Here is a 17,970-nt window from a genome sequence, read left to right on the forward strand (position 1 = left end):
CCCTCTCAAAAGCAATGTAAATCTGCCATGGCGGTTTCAATAAATTCCAAAACTTCTGCCAGCATGACTCAGGGACGAATTCACCTAGACTTAAAAAAACCTTTTTCACTGCATCACATTCCTCAGATATTTTTTCTGCCCGAGGTGAATATACCTCATTATCTTTAGCTACCAACATAAAATGCCAAAGCAATCTCAAAATTTCATTAGGATCTTTCATCTGTTTAGGTATCTTTGCCATATGAGATATTGAACGCTTCGACAATCATTTCCGAACCTTGAGATGAGGTTGTACAAATTTCATGACCTCCCAACTTGGTTTTAGATTGGAAGTGGTAATTTCACCCTCAGAACAGCCCTCAGCCTACGAGATCTCTTATTTTTATCTTCCAGCTTTATAAGTGAATATTCCCGTTCTCTTTCATTCTACTCTTTCCTCCATTGCTTATAATTTCGAATCCAATTCGCGCTCCTGTTATCTTTCGCTATTCTGTCTTCCTGCTTCAGTTAAAATTCACTTTCCCGTTTTCGTTCCTATCCTGCCTTTCTGCTTGTTTTCTTTGGAATGTGCTTTCCCACTCTTTTTCTCTTCCTTACGCTTCCAATGCAAATTTCTTCAGCTCTTTATTCATGTTCAAACTGCTTTATTGATAATTGGATCTTAACTAATTCAAAGTCACACACCTTACAGAACATCTTCTCTCTCGTGCCCCTACAACTTTCAAATGTTGTGCTTTAATTTCCATCATGTCTGATTTATTTTACCCTACAGGTACTCCTAATAGCCCTAACTCATCTGCTAATTATATTAAGTCAGCTTTAGGTACGTTTTGTAAAGCATCCAGAAGTATTACTTCTTCTCCCAGGCAAGTTGTAGCAAATACCAAAACCATTTTTCATACTCCCACTTTAAAATATTGTAATATTACTCTAGCGTCAGTATACTCCTCACCATTGCTGTTCTTAACTTCACCAATACCAAGCCTATCAAGGAATTATTATTCCAAACTTCTGCAAAGGGGCCACAATTTTGTTATGACACGGCGATGGTAAATGCAGATCTGCCCAAATTTAAAAGGGAACTTTAAACCTGCTGCGAGCACGATTGCCGCAATTTGTACAGTATGAAGAGAGGCTCTCAAATCAGAACATGATATTCCCACATAATAGTGATACATTTATGCGAAGGGAATTATGAATTAAAGGAATAAAGACAGAAAACACAATTACATTTAAGTAAAAGAATGGCTTCGCATGGTAAACAGGACACCATTCTCATTGACATCTAGGCGTGGGCAAATAAACGTTGGCCCACACAGCAAAGCCCACACCCTGAAACTGATTTTTTAAAAAATATTTTAAATCAGTTGCACATATTATTAACTTAACTTCACTCAGAGCAAACCTTCATATTTTCTCTACAGCAATTATCGTTACAGATGTTAAAATCTATAGAGTACCAATAATTTTTTACCCCACAATGTTTCTCTTTTTTCCTTTTTGGAGTTTTCTCAGGCTGACAGGAATTGGTTGTTCCAACCTGACTCTGTTAACATTGTCGTCTGCGACATCCCACCAGCTACCCCGTGTTTTCTTGGAGATCTGACGAGCTACGCTTTCAGATAGGATTCCACGTTTCCTCAACTGAGTTTGCATCCTTTGATCCCTGCGTTGCCTAACTGGACTCCTTGATAATGTTTCAGTCACAGACTTGATCGAACTATTCTTTAATTGAGCTCTTAGTTGTAAAGGAGACACTTATGGACTCGAAAGATTAATTCGGACGGTTCCCCCGTCATTCTTCTGAATTCCAGCGATTAAAGTCCAAAAATATTTCACCTCTACGCATAAATCAGTCCCACCATGCCCGGAATCAGTGCGGCAAACATGCGCTGAACTCTCTCTATAGCAAGAACGTTCTTCCTCAGACATGGAGGCCAAAACTGCACACATTCCGCCACGTGTGGTCACCTAGGCCCGAATAATTGCAGCAGGACATCCCGCTACTGTACTCGAATTCTCTCGCTATGAAGCCAACATACCATTTGCCTTCTTTACTGCCTGTTGCATCTGCATGTTTACCTTCAGCATCTTGTGTTCGAGGGCACCCAGGTCTCGTTTCACATTTCCCAATCTTAATTTATAGCCATTCAGATAATGATCTGTCTTCATGTTTCTGCCACCAAATTGGATAACCTCACATATATTCACATTATACTGCATGTGCCATGCATTTTCCCAATCATTCACCAAATCACACTGAAGCATCTCTGAATCTGCCTCACAACTTACCCTCCCATCCAGCTTTGTGTCACCTGCAAATTTGGAGATAATGCATTTTGATCCCTCATCGGAATCATTAATACATATTGAGAATAGCTGGTGTCTCAGTTCTGATTCCTATGGTACCCCACTAGTCACTGCCTGCCAGTTGGATGAAAAGACCCATTTATTCCTACACTTTGGTTCATGTCTGCCAGCCAGTTTCCCATCCATCTGAATACACTACTTCCAGTCCCATATGCTTTAATTATACACGCTTTTCTCTTATGCGGGGCTTTTTCGAAATCCTTATGAAATTCCAAATAAACCACATCCATTGGTTCGCCTTCATCAACTCCCTAAGTAGGATCCTAGAAAAATTCCAGTAGGTTTATCAAGCATGCTTTCCCGTTCGTAAATCTATGCTCAATCTCTCCGATTCATCCACTGTTTTCCAAATGCTCAACTATTAAATCTATTAGAATGGGCTGAAAATTCTCCACAGTAGCGATGTGAATCTGACTGGTCTAAAATTCCCTGTTTCACTCTACGCCCCATTTTCAATAGTGTGGTTCTGTTAGTTAATCTCTTATCTATAAGGAATTTTCCAGAGTCTGCTTAGCCTCGCCAGATGACCACCAATGCATTCACTTTTTATGGGGCCACTTCCATAGGTACACTGGACTGTAATTTAAAAGGCCCTGGGGATATATCGGAATTCAATCCCATCAATTTCCCCAACACCTTTTCTCTGCTAATACTAATTACTCTCAGTTCTTCCCTCCCAATAAAGTGTGTGTTCAGCTAATATTTCTGGTAAATTATTAGTGTCCTCCTTTGTGAAGACAGAACCAAAGCATCTATATAGTTGGTCAGCAATTTCTTTGTTCCCCATTATAAATTTCTCTGTTCCTGACTGTAACCAACGTACATTTGTCTTCACCAATCTTTATTGTCTTCACAAAGCAATTGAATGTTTTGCAGTCAGTTTTTTATGCTCGCTGCAAGCTTACTCCCGTAATCTGTTTTCCCCTTCTTAATCATTCCCTTGTCATATTTTGCTGAATTCTAAATTGTTCCCAATCCTCAGCTCTGTGGTTCTTTCTGGCCAATTTGTTTTCCTCTTCCTTGTGCTAAAACTATCTCCAATTTCCCTTGTAAGCCATGTTTTGGACACGTTTCTTGTGTTAGTTTTGTGCTAGACAGGAATGACCAACTGTTCATTTCAGCCCTGCGTTCGCTGATTGTTTGCATTGCTGATACATCATCATCACTTTAACTAATTAATCCCAATGCATCATAGCCAACTCCCTCCTCATACCATTGTAGTTTCCTTAATTAAGATTCTGGTCCCTCGACTGTGAGTCAACTACTTCATCATCCATGTTAATGAAGCCTTGTCATAATATGGTCTCTCATCCCCAACGGGTCTTGCATAACTACAGTGCCAATTATCCCTTTCTCATTGCACAATACCCAATCTAGCATGGTCTGTTCTCTAGTTGGTTCCTCAAAGTATTGGTCCAGAATTTCGTCTCGTATACACTCCAGGAAATCTTATTAATTTAATTTGCCTGGTTTATATGCAGATTAATGTCACACTTAATTACATATATTCCGTTATTGCATGCGTCTTTAATTCCCTGTTAAATGCCATTCCCAACATCACCAGTTCAACTTTTGTGACATCCCTTAACGTGTTTTGACTTTTGTGCTACTCACCTCTACCCATATATATTCCACATCTTCACAGCTAATCTATTTACTCACAACTGCGTTAGATTCCTCCTTAATGAGCAAAGTAACCCCACAACCTTTTCATTTGTGTCTGTCCTTCCTAAATACTGAATTCCCTTGGATGTTCCTTTCCCATCCCTGGTCACCCTGCAGCCATATCTCCGTAATCCTGCCTATATCACACCTGATTTCATCTATTTGCCTGGTTAATTCATTCACTTTGTTGCGAAAGTTCCTCGTCTGACGCAAAAATCCTTAAATAATGTGTTTTAAACATTATTTGTCCCGTTCCAACTATTTCTCACTGTGGCCATTTTTCATCCTTGCCACTGATTTCTCTGTCTATCACTTTCCTTATTCCATTTTCTGTCAATTGTTCTTGTCCTTGATTCTGTCTCCTCTGACTCCTTGCATTGGTTTCCAGCCCCCTGCCATTTTGATGCAAATTCTCCCCAACCACTCTATCAAATATTTTCCCTATGATTTCTGTCCCCGTCCTGCCGAGTTTTAAACTGCACAGTTTGTATTGGTCCATCCTCCCCCAAAAACAGTCCCAGTTTCCCAGGAACCTTAAACCATCCTCTCTCAACATGCCTTCAGCCATGTATTAATCCGATATCTCCTGTGGTACTGGTAGTAATCTTGAGCTCACTATTTTTGCGTTCCTACTTCTCATATTAGTTCCTAACTCGCTATATTCTGCTTTTAAGCTCTCATCTATTTTACTTACATGTGTTGTTTGTACCAATGTCTACCACGATGACTGGTAGTGTACACTCATCCTTCAGAATGCCTTGTAGCCGCTCTGAAACAGCATCACGTAGGTAATATACGATCCTGAAGTATCGTCTCCAGCCACAGAAACGCCTCTGTATTCCCCTTAAAATTGAATTCCCTATAAATATTGCATTCCAACAACTTTTACTTCTCCCCTGAGCTGCACAGCCAACCGTTTTGCAACGAATTTGGCTGTTGCTGCTTTCCCTGAGAGTCCATTCCCCTAAGCTGTATCCAAAGTACTATACCTGCTTTCAGGGTCAAAGGCACAGATGGTCCCACCAATGTCTGCCAAGTCCTCTTACTCAGCCTGCTGGACACTCATTCCCTTCATAGTTTGCGGTGTGACCGCCTCTCTAAAAGTGCTACCCACAATACTCTCCACTTTGCGGATGCTCAACAGTTTCCAGAGCCGCCGCTCTAGCTCTGGAAATCGAGCTTCCACGAACTGCAGCTGGAGACAATTCCCACACACATGCTGGCCCCGGGCACTGAAAATGTTTCTGGCTTCATACATAGAGCTAGAGAAGCACGCCACGACTTTGAGATCTCCTGCCATGAATAACACCTTTAAATTCAATTTAATCTTTTAGAACATATTTAATATCAAATAATATCAATTACTCTAGGGCCGTCCTTCCCTGATTTTCGTTGATACAGAATATAGCTGTTAGAAACGATGTACCACAAAACAAGGCCTTCAAAACTTGTAAGTGATAAAAGTAGTAAATAATTATACAACCGTACTTATGGTATTCAGAGTATCTGTTCATTTCTCCTCACAAATCTCCTAAAAACACACCAGTGCAGACTGTGATGCTGACTCCAGTACACTCTTCCCAGACTGCCTCAAGGTGATGCTGACTGCATGACACTCATCCCAGACTGCTTCATATCGATGCTGAATGGAGGACACTCCCCCCAGACTGCTCCTGAGCAATTCTGACAGCAGGAAATTCTTCACAGACTGTTCACCGCAATACTGACTGTAGAACACTCTTCCCAGTAGTGGAGTAGGAACTTTTTTTTTTGTAGCGGCATGTGGCGACTATTGGGGAACTTCAATGTTCAGTGCTTGGTACAAACTATGCACAATAAATTGCAAAGATTTAGGAAAGGAAACAGAATGTAAGATTTCCAAGGTAAAAGAAAAGTGCTGCAGAAACCAGGCATGCAGGTGCAGCACATGTTCAAGAAGGAAAACAGTATGTTGACATTAATTGGAGCAGAACTTGAATACAGGAGCAAGGATGCATTACTGCAGCTGTACACGGCTTTGGTGAGACTACACCTGGAGTATTGTAAGCAGTTTTGATCTCCTTGCCTAAGAGAGGACATAGTTTCCATAGACAGAGAGCGGCGAATAATCACAAGCCTGATTCCTGAGATGGCGGTGTTGTGGTATGAGGAGATGTTGGCCAGGCTAAACCTGTATTCACTGGAGCTTAGACACAATAAAAGGGAATCCCATTGAAATGTATAGAATTATGACCCGAATGGACAGACCGGGTGCAGGGATGTTTTCTCTTTAATCTGGGGGTTATAGAACAGCGGGTTACAGTCCCTGGATAAAGGTACACCATTTAGGGCTCGCATTAGGAGACTTCTTCACTCATAGAGTCATGAACCTGTGGAATTTTCTACACAAAAAAATGCAGTCTTAGTGGATGATTATGCTTCAGAATTATTTAGTTGTCTTGACGCTAAAGGCGTGAATGGTACGGGGAGAGAACTTTGGTATGGCTTTATGACAGAGAAACAACCACAATCATTCCGAATGACGGAGTTCCCTAAACCGGCTGAATGGCGCACTCCTGCTCAACTCTTCTATGCTTTCCATGTTTTGTATCACCATCAAACCTGGGGAACAGCCCTGGTTCAATAACGAGTGTACGGATGCTTGTCAGGAACAGAGCCAGATATATCGTAAAATGAGGTATCAACATCGTGGAGCTACAACACAGGACTTTTCGTGTGCAAAACAGCAGATTTCTGTAAACAAATTCACAGAAAAATTATCAAGTGTTTCTGCACACACATTCAAATAAACAATAAACAGAGGGACATGTAGACGCATGCAGACAAAAACTGAGTGAAGCTTAGCAGGCAAAGGTAATCTAGATGCTATGGGCAGTGATAGTGATTGTTTCTGGATGACGTTCAGAAACACCATTAATTTTTCTGCCCAAGGAAAATAATTTTCAATTGTTTGACATGCCAATATGAATGTATGTCGCTGCGCCAAGAGAACGTATTTTCAATCCCGCACTTATTAGTATTTTTAGTATTTGTGACAAAAACATTAATATTATTGCATATTGCTCTCTAGTCTAACATATAATGCTCGAAACCGACATTTTCACAGAGTTCCCTCTCATATATTATCAATAATGAATGTTTCAAAAGTGAAGCAGAGACAAATATAACTGGAAAAGCTCAGATGTCCTGGGAGCCTCTGTGGAGCGAATGAGTTAACGTTTCGAATTCAGATGATTCATCTTTAGAAGGGGTTCGTTTTCAAAAAATGAAATACCCCAATAGAATTTGCACTGTGGATCTACTGAAATATCCGTGGTTACTGCGTTTGCAATTTATTTTTGATAAAAACAATGACAATGGGTTGGATTTCACTCTCTACCCACAGCTGGTTTGAGGTCGGTGCTCAGTCACGTGGCTAAACCCAGCTCCAAGACTTCGTTCCAGCCGCATCAACCTGCCTAAAACATTATTAGAGAGGGGAGGGGAGGAAGGTGCTGATTGGCCAGCTCGCCCTTGGGCCTATTGAGGACAATAAGAGGCCAATGAATTTCCACGTAAGGCCTCATTCCAGCTCATTCCAGTCCAGGCTCCGTTTTACCCGCAGCTGGCTTATGTCCAATCCATATTTGATCAGCAGCTCTCGCCCGCTCGGATTTTCCGCGAGATAAGGCTGGAAGTCGTACCTTAGAACAATTAACTACGTTCCCAGTGGGAGCAGGCAGCAGCATTATGGGCTCGCTCCCCACTGATGTTATATACAGGGAGACACACAGTGCCCTGTAAAATCCAGCATGATGAATTCTCCGTGATCTTTGTTCTGTATGTTCTCCCAATTAGCTCACAATAGTCTGAAAATCATATTAGCATCACTAACAGTGGAGAAGTTTTCAACTATTGAGGAGAATTATCACCTCTAACAAGTTCCAGGGGAAATCTTGTCCTCTTGGTCAAGGTTAGACACAGAGTGGACAGTGTATTTTTGTGCTGATGAGGGTGGGAGACTTTAGCAACTGTCATAATCTAGACATCAATTCCACAGGATTACTCCCATTGACATTCAGGCTTCGATTGAAACCATATCGGAACGTGGAATTATTCCCAACTTTTAAAAATTTTGTCCAACACAAATTGTTTTCAAAATATCTCAAAATTCTTCTCACAACCATGAAGTTTGTCAGATGTAGGTCTGCCCTTTCTCCTGGCTCCAACAATTGTAAGATTTATTAATCTCACCAATATTTTTGGAATAATAAAAACTAAAAGCACAAATAATACTTTGAAAATATCAGCCCTGATACCTATGAAAAGTGAAAGTGTTACATTCAATTTATGGAGCCAAATTGAAATGGGAAGCAGCGAGTGTCCGATTGGAAGTGCAACTGTGTGTTGGGAACCCAGCAGATCCCACCTCCACGTCAATTGATCGCAGAATGATATTCAGAGCCGTTCCATCTGTGATTCTACCTCACCAAAACATTCTGACAGTGATCAGGAATTTTGGTCATCGAAGTTCACATACATTCTGAAGTTCCAACCTTAATGGATTTCTCCCCCGACTTTGCTCAGTAACCGGCTAAGTTACACATCAGCATGATCACATGGAGCACTAGGTCTTACACATATACTTATACAGTGAATATTGGTTTTCTATTCTTGAAAAATAAACTACCTTTAAACAGATATGTCTCTAAACAGTGTTAGAGAATGGAGGCCTCTTTCAAGGTTACTATCTAACTATTTTACACGAGCAATAATGAGTAAGAAGGTACTTTATTTTGAATCCAGTAAAGAGAGTAAACATCCAATTATTTCCCCGCACATAATCAGAGTTAATAAATTGTTAGCACAGGCAAAATTTAATTTCCTGTTTATTGTAAAATCCAATCTTCACAAGTATCGAAGAACATACAGTGACATTGCAGGACTGAAAAATTGTTAGATATTTTATGTTTTCATTAAAATTTTACAATAAAACATATACTGATAGCAGAGGGTGTACATAACAGCATAAGTTGTGGAAAAACGGTTTTTCTCTTGTGATTATGTGGTTGAGTGATAATTAAGCCTTTACTGTGATTATTGGGCTGAATAGCAATTTGATGTTCCCTGTAATTGTTATATTTTCAGGTGATTTTGCATATCGGTCACCATTGGTCACAGGACATTACATGACTATCCCACTGATCAAAGCAAACAACAACTTTTATTATTTCATAAACAATAATCAGTCCATTGGATTAATGACCCTTATACATTCAATATAATTATTGGAACAAACATCGACTGGAATTACAAAATGATTATTGTTATGTACAATGATTTGATATTTCGTCGACCATTGGATTAAAACAATGTTCTGCAATTATGTGTTGGAACAATAATTTTATTCTCATTATGATTATTCGATTAAAAAAAATCCTTCACGGACTGACAAATCTTTCGCCGTTTCTTGTGTTTAACTCACTGAATATAGTTAGTTATTTACTGTCATCATTTGCCAGCCCAATAATGAAATAGCACTGTAAATTGTGGAGAATATTTTAATTCAATATTTAGCATTTTATTGGATGGACAGCAATTATCTATTTCCTCTTAATATTAAAAGAAACAAGAAAGTGTTTAGTGAAAGGCTTTCTCTAACATGCAACAGGTTCATATCTACTATTGGACATAAAATATCATCCTATTAAAAATTTACTTGCAAGAAAAATTCTCAGCATTTTCTGTGATTATTGAAGGAGAAAATAGCTAGTAATCCCGAGCGATTATTATACTGAAAAATGACAAGACATGTACTGCTTTAATTCCACAGATAAGTACGTAAATATTCAGGGTGTTTGTTGGAATTAACATTGAGAACAAATATAAAGCAATTATTGGACTGAAAAATAATGACTGTAGATTGTATCAATTAGGTGAGAAACATGACCAAATTTAATCAGTTATTGAATTAAACAATTATTCCCTCTGCAGATCACCACAGTTTTCCATATTTTCATCTGTCATATGTTTCTGGCCAGAAAAAAAAATTTTGGCTGAGTTTGGACAGGAAATAAAACATTTAATTTGGATAGTGTGCTGTTCATTAATGATACACTTACGGTGCTGATTGGATAGAAGTGCACTGTTTATTGAATCTGCTTATGGCACTGTTCATTAATTATACACTTAATGTGGCCATTGGACTGAAGAAATAATAATATTGCATCTGTTCATTGCAATGTTAATTAATTACAAATTCTATGTGCTAATTGAACAAAATAAAACATATGTATTTATTCTGCTAATAACACTGCTTTTTAATTACATCATTACTGTTCTGATTATTCAGAACGAACGATATTTACTAACCTTAGTCTTATCTGTTCACTAATTACACAATTATTATGCTGATTGAACAGCAACAATGTATATATTTAATGCTCTGCTTATTTAATGTGGCTGATCTTAAATGCTCTGGGAAACGCCCGAACACCCCATTCAGTTGTGTCAAACCATTATGAAGTCACAAAAAATGAATGAAAACAGACTGACCACCCAGCATCAACATAGGCACTGATAACGGCAATGGCAAACTCAGCCCAGTCGACCCTGCAACGTCCTCCTGATTAACATCTGGAGCTAGTGCAACAATTGGGAGAGTTGTCTCACAGACTATACAAGCAACAGCCCAACATAATCATAATCACAGAATCATATGAAACAAATAATATTCCAGACACCACCATCACCATAGATGTGCATTCCTTGTCCCATTGGCAGGACAGACTAAGCAGAAGTGGTGGCACAGTGGTATAAAGTCGGGAGGAGACGCTGTTGGAGTGCACAAAATCGACTCCGGACCCCAAGAAATTTTGTTGGATCAGGGCAAAGAAAGATCCTGTGATTACCATGTAACAGGCTCCCTCAGCTGATGAATCAGTGCTGCTCAATTTTGAAAACGACTTGGAGGAATCACTAAATGTGGTGAGGGCATCTAGTGTTCTAATTGTGGAAGGGTCATGAGGACTCAAAATGTCAACTCTTTTCTTCAGCGCCGATGCTGCCAGACCTGCTGAGTTTTTCCAGGTAATTCTGTTTTTGCTTTGGATTTCCAGCACCCACAGTTTTTTGTTTTTATGCCTGAGCACATGTTGACCAACCTTGCTGACGGAGATGCTTCTTTCCATGACAGAATCGATAAGAGTTTCGACTGCACAGTCGTTGGAGAGACGAAGTTCCACTTGCATCTTAAGTTTATCCTCCCTCGCGTTGTGTTACTACCACCATGATCAATGGAATGGTTTTGAACTGATATAGAAACTCAATTCTGATCATCCATGAGGAGCTGTGGGTCATTGGAGGCAATGAAATTGTACTCAAACACCACCTGTAAACTCTTGGCACGGCATTTCCCCCGACTCTACCACTATGATCCACCCAGGGATCAACCCTGATTCAATCAACATTTTGTACGCCAGGAGCAGCAACGGGCATAACAAAATATTAGGTGTCAACCTGTTGATGCCATAATACAGGACCACTTGTGGGCCAAAAAACATACGTACCAAGTGATGGACGGTGGTAAGCGACCCATCGACCAACGGATCAGTTCTAAGATCAGCAGTCCTTGTACATCCAGTCACGAATGATGGTACTCAGTGAAACAACTCAGTGGAGAAGGAGGCTCAACAAATATCAACATCTTTAATTTTGGAGCAGCCAAGCACGTCAGTAGAAAAGATGATGCTGCAGTATTTGCAAAACTCATCAGCCAAAAGTGCAGAGTGGATGCTCGGCCTCGGCCTTTTCTGGAGTTTCCCGGCATAACAGAAGACAGTCTTTTTATTAAATTCAATTCGCTCCATGTGATATAGGAAAATGGTGGAAGGCACTGAATTATGCAAAGGCTATTGGCCCTAGAAATATTCTAGCAATAATACAGAAACATTGTGCCCCAGAAATTGCCATGCCTCTAGCCAAGCTGCCCCTGTACAGGTACAAAAATGGCAATTAACAGGCTACATAGAAATTTGCCCAGATATACCCTGTACAAAAAACCTCAGTACAAACCTAACCCGTCCAATTAACCCGTAGTAAATCTTAATCTCTATCTTGGTAAAGTAATGGAAGGGGTCATCAACAGGGCTATGATGTGGCAGTTGTTCATTGAAATCCTGTTCACTTGCCTCCAATTTGGTCTCTGACAGGGCCACTGAGCTCCTGACATAAATTCAGCCTTGGCTGAAACGTTTACAGAAGAGCTGAACACCCGGGGTGAAAGGACAATGAATGCCCTTCCTATCAAAGCCGCATTTAACCAAGTGTAGCATCAAGGAGCCTGAGAAAAACTGATCAGCGGGTTGAACTCATTACTAGCGCAAAGGAAGATGGTTGTGTTTGGGGGAAGACAGTCACCTCAGCTCCAGGTCATCACTAACAGAGTTCCTCTGGGTAGAGTCCTCAGCTCAGTGATCTTCAGTTACTTCCTCAATGACCTTGTTTCCAACATAGGCACAAAGTTGGGATGCCCGCTAATGATTGTACAATGCTCAACAACATATGTGATTCGTCAGATACAGAATCAGCCCATGCCCAAATGCAGCAAGACCTGGCAAAATCCAAGGTTGCGCTGCAAAATGGAAGTAAGATTCACACCACACAATAGTTAAGCAATGAGCATCTCAAGAAGACAAAATCTAATCATCTTCCCTTGTCACACAATGGCATTAGTACCCTTAAACCCCCATCTATGTAAGATCTGGGCGTTTCCAATGACCAGAAACTTAAGTGGACCAGCCATTTAAATAATATGGCTAAAAGAGCAGCTCAGGAGCTAAGAAGCCTGCGGTGAGTAACCCTCCTCCTAACTCCTCAAAGCCTGTCCACGAACTGCAAAACACAAGTTAGCACAGAGAACAAAGAACAACGAAAAGTACAGAACAGGAACAGGCACTTCAGCCCTCCAAGCCTGCGCTGATCATATTGCCCGTCAACTAAAACATTTTGCACTTCTGGTGACCGCATCCTTCTATTCCCATCCTATTCATGTATTTGTCAAGCTGCCTCTTAAAACCACTATTGTACCTGCTTCCACCACCTCCTGCAGTGGAAGTGGAGGGGGTGGGTGGGGGTGTGCGGGTGGCGGGTGAGACAAGGTGGGCATGTTGAACGAGCTCCTTAAACCAGTCTATATTTTTATATTTCACCTCTCTTCTATTTTTACTTAGTTCTGTTGAAGGGTCATTCGGATTCGAAGCATTAACTGTGCTCCTCTCCGCAGATGCTGTCAGACCTGGTGAGTTTTTCCAGGTATTTTTGTTTTTGTTTTGGATTGATAGGGGTTAACTGAAACTTTTTATTCAGTGACTGTAATTAACGTGAGTATATGCGGATCCTAATTGCTTTACCGGAGGGTTTTACTCTTCTATTTATAAGGGGCTCTGTTCAACGTGTTATCTAATAATCTCAGCGGCAGCACCACCTCTGACATTGACAGGAAGCAGCTGTTCCAGATAGAGAGGGAGGAGAGATCAGATTTGAGAACATTAGTTTGGAACGTTCCAAGAATGGATCAGAATCTGAGAACAATACATTGGGATGTTTCAGCAAATGATCAGAATCTCAGAAGAATAGTTTGGAATATTTCTGCAATGGAAAAGGGTTATTTTTCTGCTCCTTACATGCTTGCTCTGGATGAGATCACTCTCTCAAGGCAAATCCAATAAATACTTCAGGTTATTCAAGCTGGTTACTACGCCATCCTGGCAATTGTTGGTATCCCTGGTAAGCATCTTTAAACAAATGTTTATCCTCTAAAACTTGTTCAACTGCCTTACTTTCTCTTCAGTTTAAACTTTAGTGAGATTGAAGCCATTCACTTCAGTTCCAGTCACAAACTGTGCCGCCTTCCAACAGCTCCACTCCCATCTCTTGCTGATCTCTCAGGCAATTCACCAACTCCATGCGCCATTTGACCCTAGGCTGATGTAGAACCCTATTTCTCTCCAATAGTGGGGCAAGCACCTTCATCATGTAAGAACATAGAAACAGGAGCCTGAGTAGTCCGCTCTGACTTTCAATAAGAACATGGCTGATCGTCTATCTGAACACCATTTTCCTAAACAATCACTTATCTGCTGATGGATTTAGCATGTATTAACCTCTTTATATCGGCTCTGAACGTGCAAAACATCAGAACCTCCACAGCCCTGTGGGGCAAAGAATTCCAAATATTATCCACCCTCTCAGTTACAAAAAAAAATCCTCCTGGCCTAAGCCCTTAATGGCTAGTCCATTTATCAGAGACTGTGTTCCCGATTGTACAACACTCACCCAGGGGGAACATCCTTCCTACACCTACCCTGTCGAGCCAAAGAGTAAATTTCCAGTCTATATTATATTTTCTCATAGGACAATCCCTCTATCCCAATAATTAGTTTGGTGAAATGTTATTGCACTCCTTCTATGGCATGTATATATCTCCTCAGGTACGGAGACCGAAACTGCATATAATATTACAGGTGCTGCCTCACAAAGTCTCTATAACATTGCAGTAAGGCAGCTTTGCTTCTTTACTCAAATCTCTTGTAATAAATTCCAACATGTCTTGAGCCTTCTTCATTGTTTGTTGTACCTTAATGTTTCATCCTACGTCTCTATGAAATTCAACACCTCCCACCTCTCACCATTTAATAAATATTCTGCATTTTTTCCAATCAAAGTGGATAATCTCACATTTCTCCACCTTATATTCTATCTACCATTTTTTTATTATTATTTTATTTTTTGTGCATACTGCTTTAGACTCTCCACATCCACTTGATGCAGCTTTGCCTCATCATCACAACTCACAGTCCCACCTATTTTATGTCATCAGCAAACTTAGAAATATTGCATCCAAATCAATGATATGGGCTGTGAAAAGATGGGGCCCAAGCACTGATCTTTGCAGCACCCACTAGTCATCACCTGTCAACCTGAAATTGACCAATTTATTCCAATCTGTATTTTATGCCCGTTAATCAGTTTTCAGTTCTGGACAATATATTCACCGTAGTACCCAATGCTCTAACATTGTTCACTGTGCTCTTGGATGTGATCTTATCAAAACCATTCTAAAATATAAATGTTCCACATTCATCAATCAACACCATATCTATTCCACTAGTTATATACTCAAAAAGCTCCAAGTGATCTGTTAAGCATCATTTTCCTTTAATAAGTCAATGTTGACTCTGCCCAATCATACCAATTTGTAAATGTCCTGTTATCATATCAGTTAAAATAGACTCTAACATTTTCCTTGACAATGATATCAGGCTCACAGATCTGTAGTTCGCATTTTTTCCCTCCCTCACTTCTTAAATAGTGGGGTTACATTTTCCACCTTCAGCTGTTTTATTGTGAATGCTGCGGGCATTCTGACACAGAGCCCTTCATTCAGTATTTTAACTGGATTTTGTAAGCAATGACCAAATATTAAGTTTTAATCACTGTTCCTTCCTGCCACACACTACTTATCATTTTCTTTATTATTAACTTGATCTATTACCTTGACAGTTCCCTTTAATTTGGAGAATCTCCCCCTATATAGACATTTCACGCCTTTATGTAGTTTAAAGCAATCCCGACTTCCCCACTTATAAGACTCACCAGAACATTGGTCGCAGCTCAGTTCGGGTGAAGTCCATCTCAAAGGAACCGCCCATACGTTCCGCAATACTGCTACCAGAGCCCCACTAAAATGGACCCACTTCTCTCATGCCAATATTGAGCCATGCATTTGTCTCTCAAACCTAATTACACTATGCAATTTTAAACATTGCTCAGCCAATAATCAATAAATTATTACATTTGAGGTCTTGTTTTTTTATTTGGTGCTTAGCTCCTCATGCTCCCAACGGAGATCATCTTATCTTTGCCTTTGGCACTTGCATGAAGCATTACAATTTTCTTTCTAGTCCTGAGCAGATATCCCGACCCCAGCCAGACGAAAGGCAGCACAGCCTTCTGGACTCCCACTCTCGGCTGTAGAGAACAATTTCTATCCTCCTGACTAAATTTTCGCCTACATTCCTTTTAGCTTCCCCCACTTGGATGGCTTCCTGTACCATGGTGCTATGGTCAACCTGCCCATCCAAATTACAACCCTCACTCTTGTCCATACAAGTTGCAATGATCTCGAACTTGTTGCTCAGTTAAATGCACTGAGGCTCCACCACTCCCACCATCCTGATATTTTTATCTTCCTCTCCCACTTTCGCTGACCACTGACCAATTGATTAGGTGAACTGGAAGGGTGAGATGGCCTTGTTGAGCAAAGCGTCCAGCAACTATCCTCCTCCCTGATTTGTGGCAATACAGCTCATCTCATTTTACTTTGAAACAAATTTAATCAAGATGCAGACACTTACTGCAAATGCAGCTGACATAGATAGCATTAGCACCTATGAGTGCTCATATGCTGTAGTCGAGACACATCACTCTTCCAGCCATCTTCATCATGTTAATTAAATTCATGTTTCAGAATTAGGTAATAGGTCCCCTCTTAACCGAGCTCGCTCCCTCACCAATCTCCCGGCATCTCTGTCAGTGTACTCAAGCAGCACTCAGTGGCTGTTGCTTTTGATGCTCTTCACTCTGCTCAAGCTCAAAAAAACTTTTTAAGCTGGATACCTAGCAATATCAACCATCATCACCTCTGGTTCAGCCCAGCTGCTGAATACACTATCATCTGTTTTATGGTTAAAAACAGACTCGACTATTCTAATTATATCATGGCCAGACAGTTCCTCTTACAAACCTTCATAAACTTCAGCTCTTTTAAAGATCTGCTGGCCCTGCGAAATCAATCATACACATATTTCCTATCCAAAAATCTTCGTGATGTATATCTTTTCCATATTTATTCAATTCTGTGTTTGGAAAGTTAGTGGAAGTGCTGTGGATGGTTTACTGCAGATTGTGTTGTGAGCTGCTGCATCCAGTCAGGGAGTACAGGGGATGTCGTGGCGCAAATCTGGAAAAGGAATGGGGACTGTACTGCATCGGAGTCTGTAACATGACGAACAAATGGATAAGATGTTGCAGAGAGGGGTGCTCTGTAAAAAGGGAGGAGGAGATGGCTCTGCCCTACCCACCCCTGGTTCTCCAAGAAAACTTTCCCAAACTACACCTAATGCAGGAGCATAGTGTGTTGGCACCACGGTTAAACAAGAGGGTGGTCACAGAGCTGCATCAAACCCTTTAACACAACCAGGGGCAGGATTCTGCTGTCAATGGCGACTAAGGTCACAGTCTCATTGAAATACTGCGGATGCAGAACTTTACAGACTGAAGAAGGTGATTGATCCAGAATCTCTCAGTATGCTTTCCATCAATGCGCCCACTAGTTGACAGAGGCTATCTATGCTGGTTGAGGTGAATCAATCATTTATAGGTATATAACTTCACAGACATGTACATATGTATCACTGGCTAGTTGCCCTTGATAAGGCGGAGTTGTGCTGAAATAATGTTTAGCTGCTGTGTGACTATGCACAGTATATCATATAGTGTAGCTATGAAAGCAGCCACCATGTTTTCATTCTGAAGCACTCAGCCATTCCTATTGTGTTTAGTCCTCCACGTGGTGCAAGATTGCAGATTTTAAGAGATGACGTCTACCCCTCATTAAAAGACTCAATGCACTCATTGCAAAGCCATTTCCCACCGCAAACTGAAAATGGTAATACATGTACACTGAGAGCAATGGAGCTCCCAGAAACATTGTGGAGCTGACCATCGGTGTGATAAATCAAAGCTTTTGATTCCTGACTCGCTCGGAATGAACCCTCCAATATACGTTGCAGCATGTGTTCATGTTTACGGAACTCTGCTGCGCCCTCCATATCATCACCATCATGAGGACACCGGTATTATAATGAGGAAACCGGAGGACACCTCAGGAGTAGA

Source organism: Carcharodon carcharias, chromosome 18 (genome assembly GCF_017639515.1).
Source record: "Carcharodon carcharias isolate sCarCar2 chromosome 18, sCarCar2.pri, whole genome shotgun sequence".
NCBI classification, from domain to species: Eukaryota; Metazoa; Chordata; class Chondrichthyes; order Lamniformes; family Lamnidae; genus Carcharodon; species Carcharodon carcharias.